The sequence below is a fragment of the Macaca nemestrina genome, chromosome 8 (genome assembly GCF_043159975.1).
Source record: "Macaca nemestrina isolate mMacNem1 chromosome 8, mMacNem.hap1, whole genome shotgun sequence".
In the NCBI taxonomy this organism is placed as follows: domain Eukaryota; kingdom Metazoa; phylum Chordata; class Mammalia; order Primates; family Cercopithecidae; genus Macaca; species Macaca nemestrina.
Genome location: NC_092132.1, coordinates 13,853,412 through 13,872,665, shown reverse-complemented (window position 1 = coordinate 13,872,665; position 19,254 = coordinate 13,853,412). Strand labels below are relative to the sequence as shown.

Genomic DNA, 19,254 nt, shown 5'->3' with positions numbered 1-19,254 from the left:
TCCCTTTATTTGATCTTGTAACTTCTGATGTCAGCTTTTACAACCCAAAGCACTGTACTCAGGTTAAAGAAATCAACTCCAAAAACTAGAATTAAAGAATCCTCACTTCCTACAAGTTAAAATGAGAATCTTCAGTGCAATACAAATAACATGAAAAATTAGCTGGGAGGAAACATCCAAAAGGGAACTTCAGATGGAAAACAATTAGCTTTGTTCCTCCAGCAGGCAAAAGAATATTGTGGCGTCAATTTTTCTTTTGATTCTATTTAATTTTCTTTCACTGGCAATTATCCTATTAAACTGGCTCTTTTGCTTTTGCATAAGTAATTAATCCCTCAGAGCTCAAGATTACCTCCTTCCATGGCAAAATTTAGCCCTGTACAGTTTTTCCAGGATTTTGAAGGCTGCAGAGCTCTTGTAAAAGTGACTGTGCTCTAGACTTTTCCTGAGATCAGTCTCCTAGAGACCCTGGGAAGGAAACTCTCTGAGCATTTATTAAAGGAGAGAAATAAAGTGTATGTAGCTGCTATTTCCAGGTGTGAGGCTTTTGCCTGCAGCCCATTTAAGAAGCTGATGCTCTAATTTTAAAACTCAAATTTAGTTCAAGCAATGTTTATTGAGTATATACTACAGGGCCGGGACCGAAGACTCAGAGAGAGGGTTATTTCTTGCCTTAAAAACAAAATAAAACAAAAACCAAAAAATTGTAGCTGGGGAAATGCCCGTAATTTTGAGAATAGAAAAGATCAGTGGGTTTTGGAGTTTGGAAAAAAGACCAATCTCTGTTCAAATCATAGATTTGCTACTACCTGACTCTGTCGCCTTGGACAACCTTCAAAGTCTCAGCTTATTCATCTAGATTCTAGACCAACAAATGAGGATAGTGAAATCTGAAACGACTGGATGAACTAGTCAAGAGTCTTGTAAATACCATGGGATCATCATGGTCAAAGGGGGATTCACTGGTAGTATTAATATAAGGAAACCCCATCACAAGGCAAAATACAGATATTAAAATTTAAACTTAACATATGGTTGTATTATGGAGATGTTAAAACAAGGATCGAGGCAAGCCTGTCCAGACAGCTAGTTAGGAGTCCTGCATGGCCTTCTGTGCTCTACAATTCTTTCTGTGTTTCTATTTAGTTTGGGGCCAACAGGATGTGTCTACTTCAGTTTGACTCTTGATGGGGATTACTGTAATTATGGTTCGGTGACCCACTGGGGCTTGAAGAACAAAAAAAATCTTATTCCAAAAATCTCCTGGCAGGAGACCAGGAGATTGATCCAATCCAGAGAGACATGAACCACCAGGGGGCTATTGGAGGTATTAGGGATGTGAAGATCTTATTTGTCCTTTCTTGCATTTTCTCTGCTATTGATTGCCTGACTTTACTCTCACTTTCATCTCTTCCTTCTCCTGTGCAAAGTAAGAATTTTAGCTCACTCTGTTTGATGGTGGCTTAACCAAGACAGAAAGTATCCTCATTATGGCAGAATTTGTTCTTGTGGAGAACAGCATTAAAGGTGTCAGGAGCTAGTGTTACTCTATTTATGATAGATATGTTATTCTGGAAGGTCTGGCACAGAAGTTCCACACACCCAAATATACTTGAAATATTCTGAGAATCAGCCTGAATTCTTGATTCCAGGAATATGGGCACTAGGAGCAGGACCTCACATAGCAGCTGGAGGGATATCTTTGGGGAAGACGCCTGATCAGAGCTGGGAGAGAGGCCTCAGGCCATTTGGGCGAACCAGGTATCAGCAAAATGGTCCTTTCCAGCATGGAACCAGATTGCTGATATGAGGAACAAAGGATTCTTTTAAATCAGGATAGTTCATTGGAATCCACAGGTGTTAAGAATGTTGTGACTGGGTCTCAGAGATCTTTGGACCTATAGATAGCAATACAAAAAGCAGATTTTCTGGAGAAAGAAAGAGTTTACTACTTGCGTGATATTCTCAAAGGAGTTCCTAGTCCCCCAATAAGTAAAACCAAGTATCATACTTTAACTAGATGATATTCTTCATGCATTAAAACAGGAAGTGATTGGCACAGAGTCACACTCAATGGGATATTTAGAAATTTCACACTACGCATAGTGAGCTCATGAGATATTACAGGCAGTAAACAAGCAGGGGGAATTTTAAAAACTACCAAAAGGCACTCAGAATCCTTCAAGAGGGACAATTACTTGACCTCATTGCTGAAACAGGGCCTCTGCGACTCTCAAAGCATTTGCAACTTCCCATTTCATTGAAGACATTGCTTTAAACATAATTACATTTAATGAAATAAAGGCCATGTGAGTGATGACAGAGCATAATTAATAAGACGTCGGAATTGAAAACTAGCTTTTAAAAGTTCAGAGGTGCAGCTCATCACCAGCTGCCCTTCCTATTCTACTGGCCAGCATCACTCTGAGCCTACTGACTCTTATTTGCTTATTTTGCAAATAGGTCACTATTTCTTTAATATATTAAAGAAAGTGAAACAAATAAAGAAATTGCCCCCAAAGAAGCACATTAAAATGAGGAAACAGAGAAATTCCAAACAGGGAAAGAAACAGATGGACCAATTCAAAAAGAGTAGCGTTCTGAAATCATTTAATGTAGAAATAAGGATTCCTATATACTTCATTAGAGCTTTAGTAGATAATTATAGAATTCTACTGTAAACATTTCAAAAAGTTGCCTCTTCTTAAACATAATGGTGTTGGCTATTCTGATTGTTTGAACATTTTGTGTGTCCTGTACATCTCTTGAACCTCTCCAAGTATGACTGTCTGCCTTCTTCATGGTTAATTTCAAATATGTAAAGTGATACTATGTGGATGGGGATAGAGATTTTCTTAGTGTTGCTTAATGAAGAGCTAGGACGAAAGTTATCAGAAAGCAGATTTTAGTATAGTTTTTATTAATTAGTGCTAACTTTACGGGGAACAAGCTGCTTTTTGAAGTCATGAGCTTATCATTTGTAAAGGTGTTCAATTAAGGCAAGACTACCCGTCAGGGATGTTATAAAAATGATTTATACATTGAATTGAAATATAAAGTAGCAAAACAAATCCAGATTCTGTGATCAAAGAGCTTGATTTGAACAAGTACAAGAGAATTTCCATACTAAGCCTTTGTAAAATTCCACATTGAATTTTAATACTTGCATACTCTTCATGGTGGTGATGCCTGTCTGCTGAGAAAGGGAAGCAGGAGGCAGGAGGAATGGTTCTGAAGACCATTCATAGGCTCTTAAACTCATATTGAAGAGTTCAATGGTAAGGAGGCTTCTATTTCTGTACATCTTTCAGGTGAATTTTCAGGGTTCAATGGAGATGGGATGTAATATGTTAAAGCCTTGCTTAAACTCTCATAGATGTAAGTGTGCTGAGAACTGTTTATATCATGGATTCTATCTAGCTGATGAGAAAAACAAAATGAATACAAAAAAAATGAAAATGAATACAAAAAGAAAGAGAAAATTACTTGTGGTTTAGAACTTACCAGGAACTTTAAAAGGGAATAATGGAGAACCACAAAACACCTCCACCACAGTTAGAATGGAAGGGCACAGCTCAGGAGAAGTGGAGCTGGCCCTCCTGGGAGGAATCTGTCTCTGCATGCCTCAGAATTGGCAAAATGGGAGCACAAAAAAATAGGTGTTCCAACAGCACATGAAAGGAAGGTTCTATGCTGGTGAATATTGAGGACCCTCTAGCAGAAGGTACAGTAACTTTTCAGGAAATCCACCTGTCCTGTTCCTAAACCACCCCATCCTAGCAACTCATACAAAATGCCATCTCTTGTTTTACAAACTCAGTATTCCTAGACGCTCTCTCTCCTTCCACTAATAGAATGATATCTAATGCACCTGCCAGGCTGCAGTGCTTGCCATTCTTGGAATATGCCATGCACACTTGAGTATCAGGAACTATATACAGTCTTCCCTCTGTCTGGAACACCCCTCCATTCCACTACTACCATCACAGGCAAAAATACAGTAAAGATTGTGCATTGCCCAGGTCAGTTTCCTTTCCAGTATGACAACTTTTCACCCTGTATTTTAATTGTAAATTAATCTGTGCTTACACCCATTCACAGATTTATTTATTGCTGTATCCACAGTGTCTGAAATGATGTCCAGCATGCAGTAATGGCCAAGTAAATGATGTTGACTAAATAAAGAAGGCAAAAAAAAAAAAAAAAAAAAAAGTTGCTTCTTGAATGAGGTATGACATTTTCTTCCTACTGACTCCCAGTTCTTTTTCTCTATCTGGACATCATCATCCAAACCATACTTGAGGCAAATAAACACATCGTGGACATCAACATTCAATCCATACTTGAGAAAGAAAGCCATTTTCCTTTTGGTGTCCTGAAGAGCTCTAGCTCAAACTTAGCATCAGAAGTGTGGACTTCTACCTTTTCCTTCAGGCAATGATGGCAATTGATTGTCAGGAGAAATGAGGCAATGAAGATTTACAAGTACAAGATTTGCTAAATATGCTCATCTTAACTGGAATTAGCAGGAGAAGCCACAAATTGGAACATCTCCAGAAGTTTTCAAACACACTTGGACTTATATATCTCTGCAAGAAAAAAGAGATAGAGAAAAAAGAACTTCCCCTTCCATTGTTTTCTGTTTCACTCCATTTTCCCCAAATTCAATGTGTGCAGTTACCTCCTTGTATATCCAGATGTATTATTAGGGTTCTCCAGAGAAACAGAACCCATAGAACATGTGTAGACATAGAGAAAGAAAGTTATTAGGAGGAATTTGCTCATGCAATTATGGATACTGAGAAGTCCCATAATCTGTCATATACAAACTAGAGGTCCTGGAAAGCCAGTGGTGTGTTCCAATTCAAGCCCGAATGCCTGCTTGCATAAGTTCCAGTCTGAGTCCAAAGGCCTGAGAACCAGGAGTGCTGATGTCCCAGAACAGAAGAAAATGGATGTCCCAGCTCAAGTAAAGACAGCAAATTTACCCTTCCTCTGCCATTTTATCCTATTCAGAGCCTCAACTTATTGGATGACATCCACCCACATTGCTGAAGGAAAACTTCTTTACTCAGAATACAAGTTCAAATGCTAATTTCTTCTGGAAACACTTTCACAGACATACCAAAAAATAGTTTTTTACCAGCAATCTGGGCATTTTTTAGCCCAGTCTTGCTGACAAATAAAAGATCATATTGGAAGAATGCAGACTGTATTAATGTGTTCTCACACTGCTAATAAAGACATAGCCAAGACTGGGTGGTTTATAAAGGAAAGAGGCTTAATGGAATCACAGTTCCACATGGCTGGGGAGGCCTCACAATCATAATGGAAGACAAAGGAAGAGCAAAGGTACATCTGACATGGTGGCAGGCAAGAGAGAGCATGTGCAGGGGAACTTCCGTTTATAAAACCATCAGATCACGTGAGACTTATTCACTATCACAAGAACAGCATAGGAATGACCTGCCCTCATGGTTCAGTTACCTCCCACTGAGTCTCTCTCGTGACATGGGAATTATGGAAGCTATGATTCAAGATTTGGGTGGGGACATAGCCAAACCATATCAAGGACTGAGCATCATAGACTTGTTGTTTCAGTTTGCATCTGCATGGCTTTCCTTTCTGATTGATTTCCTTCCAAAATTTTCTAGAATTACAACTTTTCTATAATTAAAATTTCGCGTATATCCAGGTGTTACTTTGTGTTCTATAATATAGACACCCACGGATGTTGAACTGCTTATCTAATTTACTCCTCCCCATGTATTTTGTTCTTTTCTTGTGTGTACAAAACAAATTTGTTGTCAACATTTTTCTGACATATTATCAAAATTTGAACTTTCTAATACATTTTTGTCAATTTTAGTTATATTCATTTTACCCTCAAAGGTTTACAAATCCTAGTGCGTAATAAAATTCTCATTAGACCAAGCAAAAAGAAACTGAACCATTGTGGGTGTGTATGTGTATGAATGTGCGTGCCCTATAGTTACTACAAATTTGTTAGTGGTGTTTTCTATGTTAGAGATGATCTTTCCTGATTGTTTAGTTTTGATCCTAAACTGTTGTTTCTTTTATAATTATATATGTAATATAATTATGGGATTTTTTTAGATGAAAGTATTTTAAAAAGTAACTTTACTTTGTAAAAGCAAAAGCTGAAAGTGGTATGTTAGACTTTTTGTATGTTTGTTGTTTAATTTGTATTGATTAAGAAATCCCATATGGAAAAGCCCTGAGTAATAATATTACTATTTCATGCCAAGAACTACAGAACAATTCAATCATGAAGCTAAGAAACTGTTGATGATCTAATAGTGCTATGATGCCATTAACAGAGAAGGGAACTGAGGCACGGAGAGGTGGAGTGTTATGCTCAGAGCTAGATGGTAATAAAAGAGAAGCAGAGCAAGGACTAAAGCCAGGTTTCCTGGGTCAGTCATTCTCCTCCACTGCCCTACATCACCTTTTATTCTGCCTTGTTTATCCGTGTTTAGAATGGCATTTTCAAAAAATCTGAGAGAGTTCGTAATCAATATTTCTAGGGTGAGAAAAATCACAAACATCTGGTAAAAAGGCACCTCTTTCTTTGGAGCTGAATGCATAACTGAGGATTTCACACTCAGCATTATTCAATCTTAATCTTCAACGAACTTAGTAAAATCTCATTTTGATCAGAATAGGTTCCCATACTATTATATGACTTCCCAGCCGTAATTGGATTCCTTGGACACCACAGGAGTTCTACTTGTAAATGCAAAGCAATTTGAAAATTAGTTACTCATGTGGTCCATGTTGAAAGCCTTAGAAAAGTTTTAAAATAAGGAGTCATTTCATTTCGGGGTGATTTTCAGAGGCTAACATAATGCCATCACTCTTTCCTCCCATAATTTTCAGAAGGCCTGAGCAATCTACATGATTTTCAATCACTCCCCTTCTAAAGATTTCGGGAGTAACATATTAGAGACAAATATAGTAGAACTGCCACAGAACCTGAAACAGCAAATTGGATTTCCAAATTAAAATTGAGATGGCACACATCTACAAATCATAATACTGTCATGGTATTCTCTCTGCATAAAGTTTGACCATACTTAAGCATTTTCTTCATGTCATGGTCAATTGAAAGATTTTTGAAAATCACATCTTTGTATTTGAATTTAATCTTATCAGCCACGCAGTCTGGCGTGGATTAAAGACAACAGGCCTGGAAATCCCATCCCTTGAGTTCTAATTCTATTTTGCATTACCTACTTGTGTAATGAGTGACTCATTCTTCTGTACCTCTACATCTTCATGTCTTGGAAGTGAAGATCCAAATTCTGGCATAATCTACAAGGTTCTATGTTGATCAAATGATGTTAGATATGGAAACCTGCTTTATAAATTCAAACTCCACCAAATGCAAGGTCATAGATTTATAGTAATAAACAAGTAAATGTATCTAGTACACACTAGATTCCAGGTGCCCTGATAAGTGCTCCACGCATTCTAATTCTTTGGCTCCTCATGACAACACAGAAGAATAGGAGCCATTGTTATTCCAAGTTTACAAATAAGGAAGCTGAGAATAGAGAGACAAAGTAGCTTGCTCCAAATCACACAGCTGGTAAATAGCAAACAGAACCCAGAGCCCATTAGCTTAGCTGTGATATCATATGGCTTCCAAGGCTGACATCAGTGATCAGAAGGAAACAAGGATGCCGAAAGAGAAAGAGTGTATATGCGGCTATGGGCTGAATTGTGTCCCCCTACAAAAAAAAACATGTTGAGGTTTTAACTGCAATTACCTCAGAATGTGACCTTATTTCAAAATGAAGTCATTGCAAATGTAATTAGTTAAGACAAGGTCATATGAGAGTAGCATGGGTCCCTAATCCAATACAACTAGTGTTCTTATAAAAAGGGGAAATTTGGAGAAAAACACATACATGGAAAGAATGATGTGTAAACATAAGAGTTATGGTGCCATAAGCCAAGGAACTACCAGAATGTAAGAGAAAGGCCTGGGATAGAGTCTTCCTTTGAAACTTCAGAGGGAACGTGGCCCTGAAGACACCTTGCTCTCAGACTTCTAACCTCCAGAATAAATTCCTGTCATTTGGGTCACTCAGTTTGTGTCTTGTGTTTTTTGTTTTGTTTTGTTTTGTTATGGCAGCCCTAGGAAATGAATGCATAGGTACATATGACTTGTGAAAATCAGCTCTCTGATTTATTTATTTATCCTTTGAAAATCTACAGAGAAGGGAACCCTTGTAGGGTATGCATGGGTCTGATTGCAGATCAGGCCAAGGTGAGTGGAGAGGAGGCCACTGATTTCCAGTGATAGTGACTATGGACCTTTCTTGGATCATTTGTGGAAGCAGAACCTAATATCATCCATAGAAATGACAACGAGAACACATGAAAACAGTTCAGAGAAAACTAAAGGAAACACAGTCTTCCCTTGACATCGGTGACACAAATACTTGGTTTTCCTCCTGCCTCTGAGGCCATTCTTTCTCAGCGACCTCTGCAACCACTTTATCCTAACTCATCTATATAATGTTGGGGCTTCTCAGGCTTAGTCCCAGATTGGGTAAATTCCTACTTTATGAACCTTCCCAGTTATCTTGTTCCCTCCTATGACTTACATGACCCTCTATGATGCTGCTTTCGCACAATACAGTGGTTAAAAATCCTCACTGCACTATTGCCTAGCTATGGAATCTTGAGAGTTAATGTCTTTAGTACACTGTTCCTCAGTTTTCTCACTTATGAAATAGAGATAAAAACTGCATGTCCTTTCAAGTTTGTTGGGAGAATGTATATGAAGTATTATATGTGTAATAAACTACATACACAAAAGAGCAGTCATGAACTCAGAGTTTCATATCTGATAGTGAATATAGACAAATATATTTATGAATAATTTGTATGCAAATATGGGTTGAGATATAGGGAAAAATAAAGCAAGAGGAAGAGAGTTTCACATGCAGAAATTTCAACTAGGGTGCAACCCAGGTGGGGAAATCCATTGGCACTGAAAACATATTACATGGGCAAAAAGTAGCAAGAGAAGAGCCAGAGAGAGGCCTTCTAAGCCATGGGGTCCAGTACCCAGGTAGTTTTAAAATGCAACAAAATTGATTGCTTCGCACCTATTAAACATCAGTTGTTTGTTTTTAGCCTGCTTGTTTACACAATGGTACAGCTGGATACATATTACTAATAAGCTGCTTACTATTCTTCTGAGACAAACTCAGAGAATATGAGGCTGCTGCTCATTGGAGCAGTCTTGTTTTCAGGGAATGGGAGAGATAGGAAAATTTTCAGATTATTTCCACCTGTCTGCTACTGGCCAACTTTCATCCCAGAGGAATTAATACTTTTGCACTTCCGGATTATTACCTGCCCCCCTTAGCAGATTCTGAGGTAGCCCAAAGGGTCACCCTCTGGGTGAAGCTGATTCAAGTCATGCCACGGAACTAGAGAGCAGGGGGCAGTAGCCACAGGTGGGCCAGGTCAGCCTATGAGATGAGGCGGATGCTGCAGTGTCTATTTGAAACCCACAGAGTATAAGAGCTGAGAGCATGTGCGGATCCTGTGCCCAAAGAAGTGCATGATGTGGAACAAGTGGCAAGGGCCCTGGAGACAAGTGAGGCCAGAAGATCTGTGTCTGAACCTAAATAAAAGCTGCCAGACACACCTAATCTTAGTTGCTGGGAAGCTCTTAAATGAAGTTAACGGCCCAGCAATTCCATGAGTTAATTGAAATGTCTTCATTCAACATTTAAGAGACCTGAGTGGAAGTCAGATGGTGTAAGTGGTAAAACAGGATCCTAATAGGGTCCAGTGACTCCAAACCTAGAAGAATTTCCATTTTATTACATTATCATAGTTCAGCAGGCCAAGATGTAAACTATGTATGTGGATCCCAGACTTTTTATTCATAAATGTTCTCCTACTAATAAAAGTCCAAAATAATTTAGCTCAACAAAGTAATGATCAGTGTATCAAGCAGACATTTTGTTTCCCAAATCCTTGACTTCTTGATGTACACACATCTCCCAATTATATAAGCAAACACTGATGTGGGTGCTATTATAAAGGGATTTTGAAGACACATTTAAGGTCTCAAATTGGTTGACCTTAAGATATGGAGATTATCTGGGTGAATCTGACCTAATGACAGAAGCCCTTTAAATCTGGGTCTAGAGGTCAGAGACAAAATCAGAGATTTAGACCTATTGACCCTAGCTTGAAGATGGAAAATGGAGGGGACCACATGCAGAGGAATGTGGGTGGCCTCTAGTTGCTGAAAGTAGCCCCCAGCTTACATCCAGCAGGAAAGCGGTGACCTCAAGTCCTATAAGCACAAGGAGCTGAATTTTGCCATCAAACAAAAGAAGCTTGGAAGCAGACTTTTCCCCAATGCATCCAGATGAGAACTCAGGCTTTTGATACCTTGATTTCAGGTTCGTGAAGATGACCTCGTCATTCCGTGATGGACTTCTGAACAACAGAACTGTAAACTAATAATTGGGTAATATTTTGATCCACTGCATTTGTGGTAATCTGTGCAACAATCACCACAAATGCAGTGGATTAAAACACTACCCAATTATTAGTTTATTAATAGAAAATTAATACTACCAAATTCTTTTTGTCTTCCTTCCTCTTTTTTTTCTTCATTCCAAAAATATTACTTTATAATTACTGAGTGCAAGATGTTACACAAAGAGGAAAAGAATGTATAGGACATAACTTCTACCTCAACTGTCTTTCATTTAGAATATAAGTTTAGGACATAGCTGTAAGTAACCATCATAAATGATATGGAGTGCTATGGATAGTGCAGATAAAAATACTAGGAGGACATTAAAAAATATGGCATTGATCTAATCATGAAAGAATGCAAACGTGTATGTTTGAGTTTGGGGACATTATTCCAGGGAAAGGGGCAATGCAAGTCATGACAGAAAGGAATAAAATTGCTATTACATACACAAAACAGTCATTAGCCATATTAGGCTCCAGTACAGGTTAGGTTAACTGTTGGAACCTTGTAACAGACAACTCTAAACTTCAAATGTAAGGATTTTTTAAAATAGAAGAAAAAATCTGGTGTAAAGCTTTGGTCAGTAGTCGATTTCAAAAGAATTACTAAAGTCTCTGAGAGTTGGAGAGGTCCTGCTCAGTAAATAAGCAGGGTATTGCGATCCTAGAAACTGAAAGTTGAAGGATGCCTTAAAGCCTATTTGTGCAAACATACCATATTACAAGAGAAGACACTGGGGTCCCAGTAGTAGTAGCAGTAGTAGTAGTAACGGTGAATAGGCATGACTTATTTGGGCATGCATTTTGAAGTGGGAATTTCACTTACCCGAGCTCAGGAAATTCTCACGGCACACCTAGGAGACGTGGCCATCTACTAGGTAAGGAAAACGTAAGGGGAGGTCCTAGGGGTTGGACCATAATCTGCTCATTGCACATCCTGTGCATTTAATTACGCCACCTGTAGCCTTCCCAAATAGTCAGAATCTCCAAGCTGAACTGTGGGAATGTGGGGTCCAAATGTCAGGGGACCCACTTGTGGGGAGCACCTATCATATGGTAAGCACTGTGATAGGCTTGGGGCCACCAACATTAGTAAGACCTGTCCCATCCCTCTAGGAGGTCACGGCTCCTTCTCACTGTCGGGCACTGGGAGATGTGTGTAATAATCAGCTTAAGACCTTGTCTAGCATCTAGGCCAGGTGTTAAGAGGGTTGGTTTTGCATTCAGACCTATCTTGGTTCAAATTCTGTCACTGTCATTTATGTGCCACGTGACTTTGGGGAAACAACTGACTCTCTGTGACTCCAAATTACCTTATCTGTAAAATAGGCATAAAGACATCCACCACACAGGGCGATTGTGATGGTTACAGATAATGTAGCATTTGCTCAATACATGTTAGATCTTGTTACTTTGATTGCTTTCTGATTCAAGACAGCAGTTCTGCCTCTCCCTGTAGTTATCTGCAGTGACTCACCACCAATCCTCCCTAAACAAGAGATTCCTAGAATCTGCCACTTTGTGGAAATAAAGCATTTCCAGCACGTCCTGAGTGAGTGCAGGGAAGCCTCTTCTAGAAGCAAGTACTGCTTCCCATACAGGGAAGCCCTTACTCAAATGCCTCAAGCTTGAAATGAGGAGAGAGGACCCCCATTCCTCCCTGAAGGACAGAACAGTATGAATTGACACTGTATTCTCACCAATCTGACACACTCAGCCCTTGGAGACAGGGAGTGTGTACCTGATTGTGTTGCCTGGGAGAAAGGTTCTGCTCCTGTAGGATCTTCAGTTCCCCTCTGCAGATTCCAAGTCTCCACCCACCAGATGAAGTTTCTTCATCTGCCACCTAGTGGGAAAATTAGACTAATTCAATAGGGGCGTGGTCAAATGCTCAGGGGAGTCCCAGTCAAGCTTCAGGAGGTCTCGGGTGCTTCCTTCACCGACTAGCTATGTGACCTCAGGCAAGTTACAACAAACACAACAACGACAATAAAAATCTTGCTGTGCCTCTGTTTCCCCATCTATAAAATTGCAGTAATAATAGTAACTACTTCAAAGAGTCATTATGAAGATGAAGTAAAATAACATTTATAAAGTGTTTAGAAGAGTGCTAAACACAAGGTATGTTCTATGTAGTATATTTATATAAGTTAAATGTACAAAACACTTCAGCATTTCTTTCTCAATTATTTCAGATTCCATAAAGGAGAAGGGTGTGATTACTTATCATCACAATAGCTAATATTTATGTGTTAGTACAAAATGCCAAATATGGTTCCAAAGCATTTATATTTATTAAGTTATTTAACCTTATGGGATACGCACTGCAATTATCCCCACTTAAGAAATGAAAAAATGTGGAGAGAAAAATTTCATAATTTTGCCATGAATATTTAACAGGTTTGGCAAGATTTTCTGCCAAGGGCTAGATTGTATATTAATTGAATATATCAATATAATTGTTAGCTGTATCATTAATGCTATCATAATTAATATAGTTAAATCTATTAATTATGCACAATTATATATAATTATGTTAATATATTAATTACAATATATTATGTATTAACATATATAAACATATATAATATTACCATAACATGTAATATGATAAAGATGTCTCCAAAGGACAGTGGTTCAACTTTCAATTTTTCTATTTCGAAATGGTGCGAAAGTGACATGCATTCGGTAGCACACTGAGCACTCATACAACCATTCTGCTTTCACTTTCAATACAGTATTCAATAAAATACATCCCTTCGTTATAAGCATTTAATACTTTATTATAAAATAAGCTTTGTGGTAGATGATTTTGCTCAACTGTAGGCTAATGTAAGTGTTCTGAGCACATTTAAGATAGGATAAGATAAACTATGATGTTCAGGAGATTAGATATATTGAATGCATTTGAGATTTGTGATCTTTTCTCTTTTCTTTTCTTTTCATTTTTGAAACAGGGTTTCACTCTCGTCATCTGGGCTGGAGTGCAATCTCGGCTCACTGCAACCTCCCTCTCTCAGGTTCAAGCCATTCTCCTGCCCCAGCCTCCCAAGTAGCTGCAGGTGCACAGGTGCACACCACTGTGTCAGGCTAATTTTTGTATTTTTAGTAGAGATGGGGTTTCTCCATGTTTCCCAGGTTGGTCAATTTGTGATATTTTCAATTTATGATGGGTTTATGGGTTTCAACTTATGATGGGTTTAACATACAATGAGTAAGTGTAGGAGCACGTGTATTATATATAATATATATTATAACAGTGTATAATCATTACATATTATGATACACTACATAACATATATAATTATATATCATTATATGTAATATGTAAACATTGTATTATATTCATATGTATTTCATATATTATAATCTCTCTTCAAGGAGGACAGATATTGGCTGTGATCGGAATGCTCAGAATCATCAGTATAGGTCACTGTGGGTCGCTATAGCAGGGGACCCTAACATAATTTTGGACTTCAAAGAAAACTTCTTTGAGGAAGTGATGTTTAAGGGATGGAAGGAAGTGATGTAGAAGTATTAGGTAGACAGAGAAGGAAGTAGAACCTTTCAAATAGATGAAAGTGTCTGTCAAAGCCCTGAGCCAAGAGAAAGCCTGGATCAGACAAGGAGTTGTAGTCAGTTTCACCTGTCTGAAGTGAAGAGAATCATGGGAAACATGGTGCAAGGGCAAGGTGAGGCTGGAGTTATAGACCAGCGTTAGATCACCAGCACCATGAAGACATGATATAGACTTGACACTTTAGCCAAAGGTCAAGTGTTGACTAAATAATATACATTTAAGAGACGGTGAATTTTTTTTTTTTTTTTTTTGCATTTTCTGGTTGTCAAATCAGAAGTCTTTCTACTTGAGGTGCTTGAGCCCTGGTTGATGATGAGCTTGCTTTTTTGTCAATTTCTCATTTTTCAGACATTACTAACCTATTTCAACCTCTAAGAGACAATGATCCATCTTTTAAAGTTCTTTCTCTGAAGCTTTTCTCAGTGTTTGCAAACTGTTACCCATTCTCCATTACTTGGTCTGATGAAACGAGTAGTTGTTCTTCGTTTTTCCTATTTTGGTTTCTAATATTTGTTGTTATTTCTCCCTTTTTTGCTTTTCCAATACTGCCAACATATCTGTTTTAAGAACCTGTTTAAAAGTCTAGCTTTTGGTTTAGTTGATTATCTTTCATGTTTCTTTTCTTGATAATTAGTTTCTGTTCATAGTTTTATTAGTTTCTTTCTTATACTCTCTTTGGCCCTATTTAACTGGCCTTTTTTCATTTAACTTTTTTTGTACAATGCTTAGCTTATTCATAGTCAATATTTCTTATTTTTTAAATATATGCTTTTAGGTTATACATTTTCTCTATACTTAACTAACTCCACAAATTTTTATGTTTTTTTCATTTAACTTATTTTTAATTACTTGTAAATATATGTGTTTTTTTAACTAGACTTTTTTTGTTTGTTCGTCTTGTATCAACAATTTATTTTCAGATGCTTTTTTGGAATTTTCTGTGTCTCCAAATGTAGTTTTCTGTTGCTTTCTGGCAACGTATTTTATTATGCCTAGAGAATTCCCCCTGAAAGATATTGCTTCTTTGTTATTTGTTGAGACTATGTGGCTGATTTTTTCAATTTTATTTTTCTGTGAATCATTCAACATTTTCAAAAGCAGCTGTTGAATTCAAAATCATACAATTCATTTTGTCTGTACTGTGGCAATTTTAGTTTGAACTAGGGAGAAATATTTTCTGCTCAAGTAGTGAAGTCTGACATGGCCTTGCTCAATGTTCCCATTCTTATAACTTTCAGGATGCGTTTCTTCACTTCACCTGAGAACTGCAGGTTGACAAGTTTCAAAATCTGTTAATTGGGTTATTATGAGCACCAGCCTTTGGGCGTCTCATTTGCATGTGTCTGTGCATTTTTGCTAGCGTTTAGGTCTTCATTTGCAAGTTAGATGAAATCTTGGCCATGAGTTTTATTCACTTCCCTCCCCATATGCACAATTGGATCACATTACAAAGAGAAAAATAAAAATATAGCATTTTTATTGAAAAACAAATGATCAAGAAAGGCTCACTTAGCTATCTTGCGAGAGCTTTTAGTTAAAGTCATTGCTGCATGGGTAATGCTAAAAGCTCCAGGTAAGTTCTGAGTTGGTCTCTGAAAAACAGCTGTTTACTTCTGCTATCTGTTGAAGAGTGGAAATTACAAGTCAGTTTGCAAAATACAGCTGGAAATGGCCTACCACCTTAGAGACTCTTGGAAAAAAAGCCAAATCTTTCACAAAGAGAATAGTAGACTGAATGAATCAGATACACAACCTTAAGAAAATTTAGGTCCAGTGACAAAAAAGTGTAGATGCTAGTCCACTTTGAGGCACTATTATAGACACTAGGAATGAAACAGTGAACTAAAGATGGTGAAGTTCTCACTTTTATACAACTTACTTTCTAGAGGAGGGAAATAAAAAATAAACAAATAGAAAAAGAAATGTGTCAGGTGGTAATACATTTCAAGATAAAAAGTAAAAAGGATAAAAGGAACAGAGATTGGCTGGGTATAGGGGGTATTGTTTTAAACAGGTTGGTCAAGAAATCCTTATTGTAGAGATGGCATTTCAACCAAGGTCTGAATAAAATTAGAAAACGTCAACACACAGAGGAATCCCCCCAAACGTCAAATGCAAATACGTGAATGCTGTCTGTATTAATTGTGGTCTTTTCCATGTGTACTGCCAGCTGACATACTTGTGCAGTCAGTCTCAGAGCAGAGAAGAAGTCTGGCTAGATATCCATTCTCCTTTCCCCTAACAGAAGCAAGATCACCATTCTAGCCTTTCCTTCCTGTGCACCATACTTGTGATGCCTTCCCTATCCCACTTTCTCAATATTTATACTGAGATAGGTTCCTTTGTACAGATTATTTTTGCAACATTTTTAATACCTGCAAATGCAGTACTTATTCTGCTTCTCATTCCGATTCTCTTGAGTCATTTCTTACTGATCTCTGCTAAGGCTAAAATTATCCTTTATCCTATTCCAGAGCCCTTCTTACCCACTTTGTTTCTCAAGGTATTTAAGAATATTGTACAGGAACAAAATCTTATCATAAAATATGATATGAAGAAAATGTGTGAGAGGGTCCTATCCAATAGTAGGGGGACTGAGGACACATGAAAATGGTGGCCTGTATTCCAATTAGAATGCAAGGGTAATTGCTTACTTGCCTCTGAGTGCACCTAGCACAGCGTCTGGCACCTACCTGATCCTTAATATTACCTTGGAGCTAAATTTAACGATGAGTCTGTGATTCTAGCAATAAATTAGGTCAAGAGAGTTTATTTATCAACCTATCAGAATCCAAGGTACAAACAGACCAAACATAAAAGTTATTCAACAAACAACAGTTCCCTTTAAAGAACCCCCAATTAACTTTCCAATATACACCAGTGGAATAACATCCTCAGCCAGTGCTGCAGATCACAAGTTCTGTATGTGCGCTCAGGCACTGCCTGAATATTGGTTATAGTTGTGGATTGAGATGCAAAACATGCTGGATCTTGTCACAGATGCAAAATGTTGACGTGCGATGATCTGAAACAATCTCTTTTAAGATCATGCCTTAGTTCATCAGTAGCTAAGAAGACAGGCAAGGCAATTATGTTAAGGACCAATTCCTCTTTGTTTTAGATTATACAGTGTGTTGGAGCAGCTGTTACAGGTGCTATATACTCTCAGGGATGGCCTAGGCCTCCTTACTTTGCTCTTTTTCTCTGTCCTGCCTATCCAAGCCTCATACTATCATACATAGACAGAGGTGTCTAAGGTGGGCCTGGGCATAATGTGGAGATAATGAACCTGAAAACACTCTCAAAGTCTCACTTTTCCCTTAATAGTTTCTTTATGGAAAAGCAGAGATAACATTTAATCCTTAAGTTGATATAAGAGTTCCAGATAAGAATATCACCATTCTACTCTCTGCATTTAATGAATTTGAAGGTTTTAGCCACCTCATGAAATATCTGTCCTTCTGAGACTAGATTATTTCACTTAACATAATGTTCTCCAGTTTCATCCATGATGTTGCCTATAGCAGGATTTCTTTCTAAATTAAGGTGAAATAATATACTATTGTGTGTATATACTGTAATTTTAATATCAATTTATCCATAAGGAAGGGGAAATGGGGAGATACAAATGAATGAGGCTAAAATTTCAGTTATGCAAAATAAATAAGTCCCGGAAATTTGCTGCACAATATTGTATCTATAGATAACAATGTGCAGATCTCACTTTATATATTCTTACCACATTAAAATAAAGAAATCAGAGTTGGCACTTAATAGTTTTAATGTCCAACTCATATTTTTAATCTATTAGTTTAAAGTCACTTAATTATTAGAATCCACAGTACAAACTCACCTCTGAGTCCTTAAAACATTGTCTATTTGTGCCAATTTTTCAGTAATTCAGCATAAACGACTTTATAGTATTCATTCAACATTCAGCTAATTATTAGATATCTACTTTGTTGCAGAGCTAGAGGCTTGAGATTTAAAAGTAAATAGGAATAGATAGAAATTTTGGTATACTGCAAAAGAATGATCACCTAAAACCATCTTCGGGCGCATAAGGCATTTGTTCGTTGCATGTTTACGTTACCACTTGTATTAATCTGTTCTCATGCTGCCAAAAAAGATGTACCCAAGACTGGGTAAATTATAAAGAAAAAATAGCTTTAATGGACTCGCAGTTCCAAATGGCTAGGGAGGCCTTGGGACACAACTAAACCATATCATTCTGACCCTGGCCCCTCTCAAATCTCATGTCCTCACATTTTGTGCCTTCCCAACAGTCTCTCAAAGTCTTAACTCATTTTAACATTAACTCAAAAGTTCACAATCTCATCTGAGACAAGGTAAGTCTGTTTTACCTATGAGCCTGTAAAATCAAAAGCAAGTTACTTACTTCCTAGATACAATGAAGGTACAGGCACTGGGTAAATACACCCATTCCAAATGGGAGAAATTAGCCAAATTGAAGGGGCTACAGGCCCCATGCAGGTTCAAAATCCAATGGGGCAGTCAAATCTTAAAGTTCCAAAATGATCTCCTTTGACTCCATGTCTTACATCCATTCAGGCTGATACAAGAGGTGGATCTCCATGGTCTTGGGCTCTACCCCTGTGGCTTTGCTCGGTATAGTCTCCCTTCCCGGCTATTTTCATGGGCTGGCATTGAGTGTCTGTAGGTTTTCCAGGTGCACAGTGCAAGCTGTTGGTGGATCTACCCTTCTGGGGTCTGAAGGATGGTGGCCCTCTTCTCACAACTCCACTAGACAGTGCCCCAGAGGGGACTCTATGTGGAGGCTTGCACCCCATATTTTCCTTCCACACTGCCCTAGCAGAGGTTCTCCATGAGGGCCCCACCCCTGCAGCAAACTTCTGCCTGATCATCCAGGGGTTTCCATACATCCTCTGAAATCTAGATGGAGGTTCCCAAACCTCAATTATTTACTTCTGTGCACCCACAGGCCCAACACCATGTGTAGGCCACCAAGTACTGGGGCATGGGCCCTCTGCAGCCATGGCCTGAGCTATACGTTGGGCCCTTTTAGCCATGTCTGGAGCAGCTGGAACACAGGATACCAAGTCCCTAGGCTGCACACAGAAGGGGGACCCTGACTCCAGCCCACAAAACCA

The 19,254-nt window shown here is 38.2% G+C and overlaps 1 long non-coding RNA gene across 3 annotated transcripts in view; it reads right to left on the bottom strand.

Annotated features, from left to right (window-relative positions):
• The window catches only part of LOC105492813 (uncharacterized), a 597,887-nt gene that overhangs the window by 124,107 nt on the left and 454,526 nt on the right, over nt 1-19,254 (bottom strand). For all 3 annotated transcript variants that reach the window (XR_011606732.1, XR_011606730.1, XR_011606731.1), the window contains one exon: nt 12,284-12,388. This is a non-coding gene — a long non-coding RNA (uncharacterized lncRNA). The remainder of the gene's footprint in view (nt 1-12,283; nt 12,389-19,254) is intronic.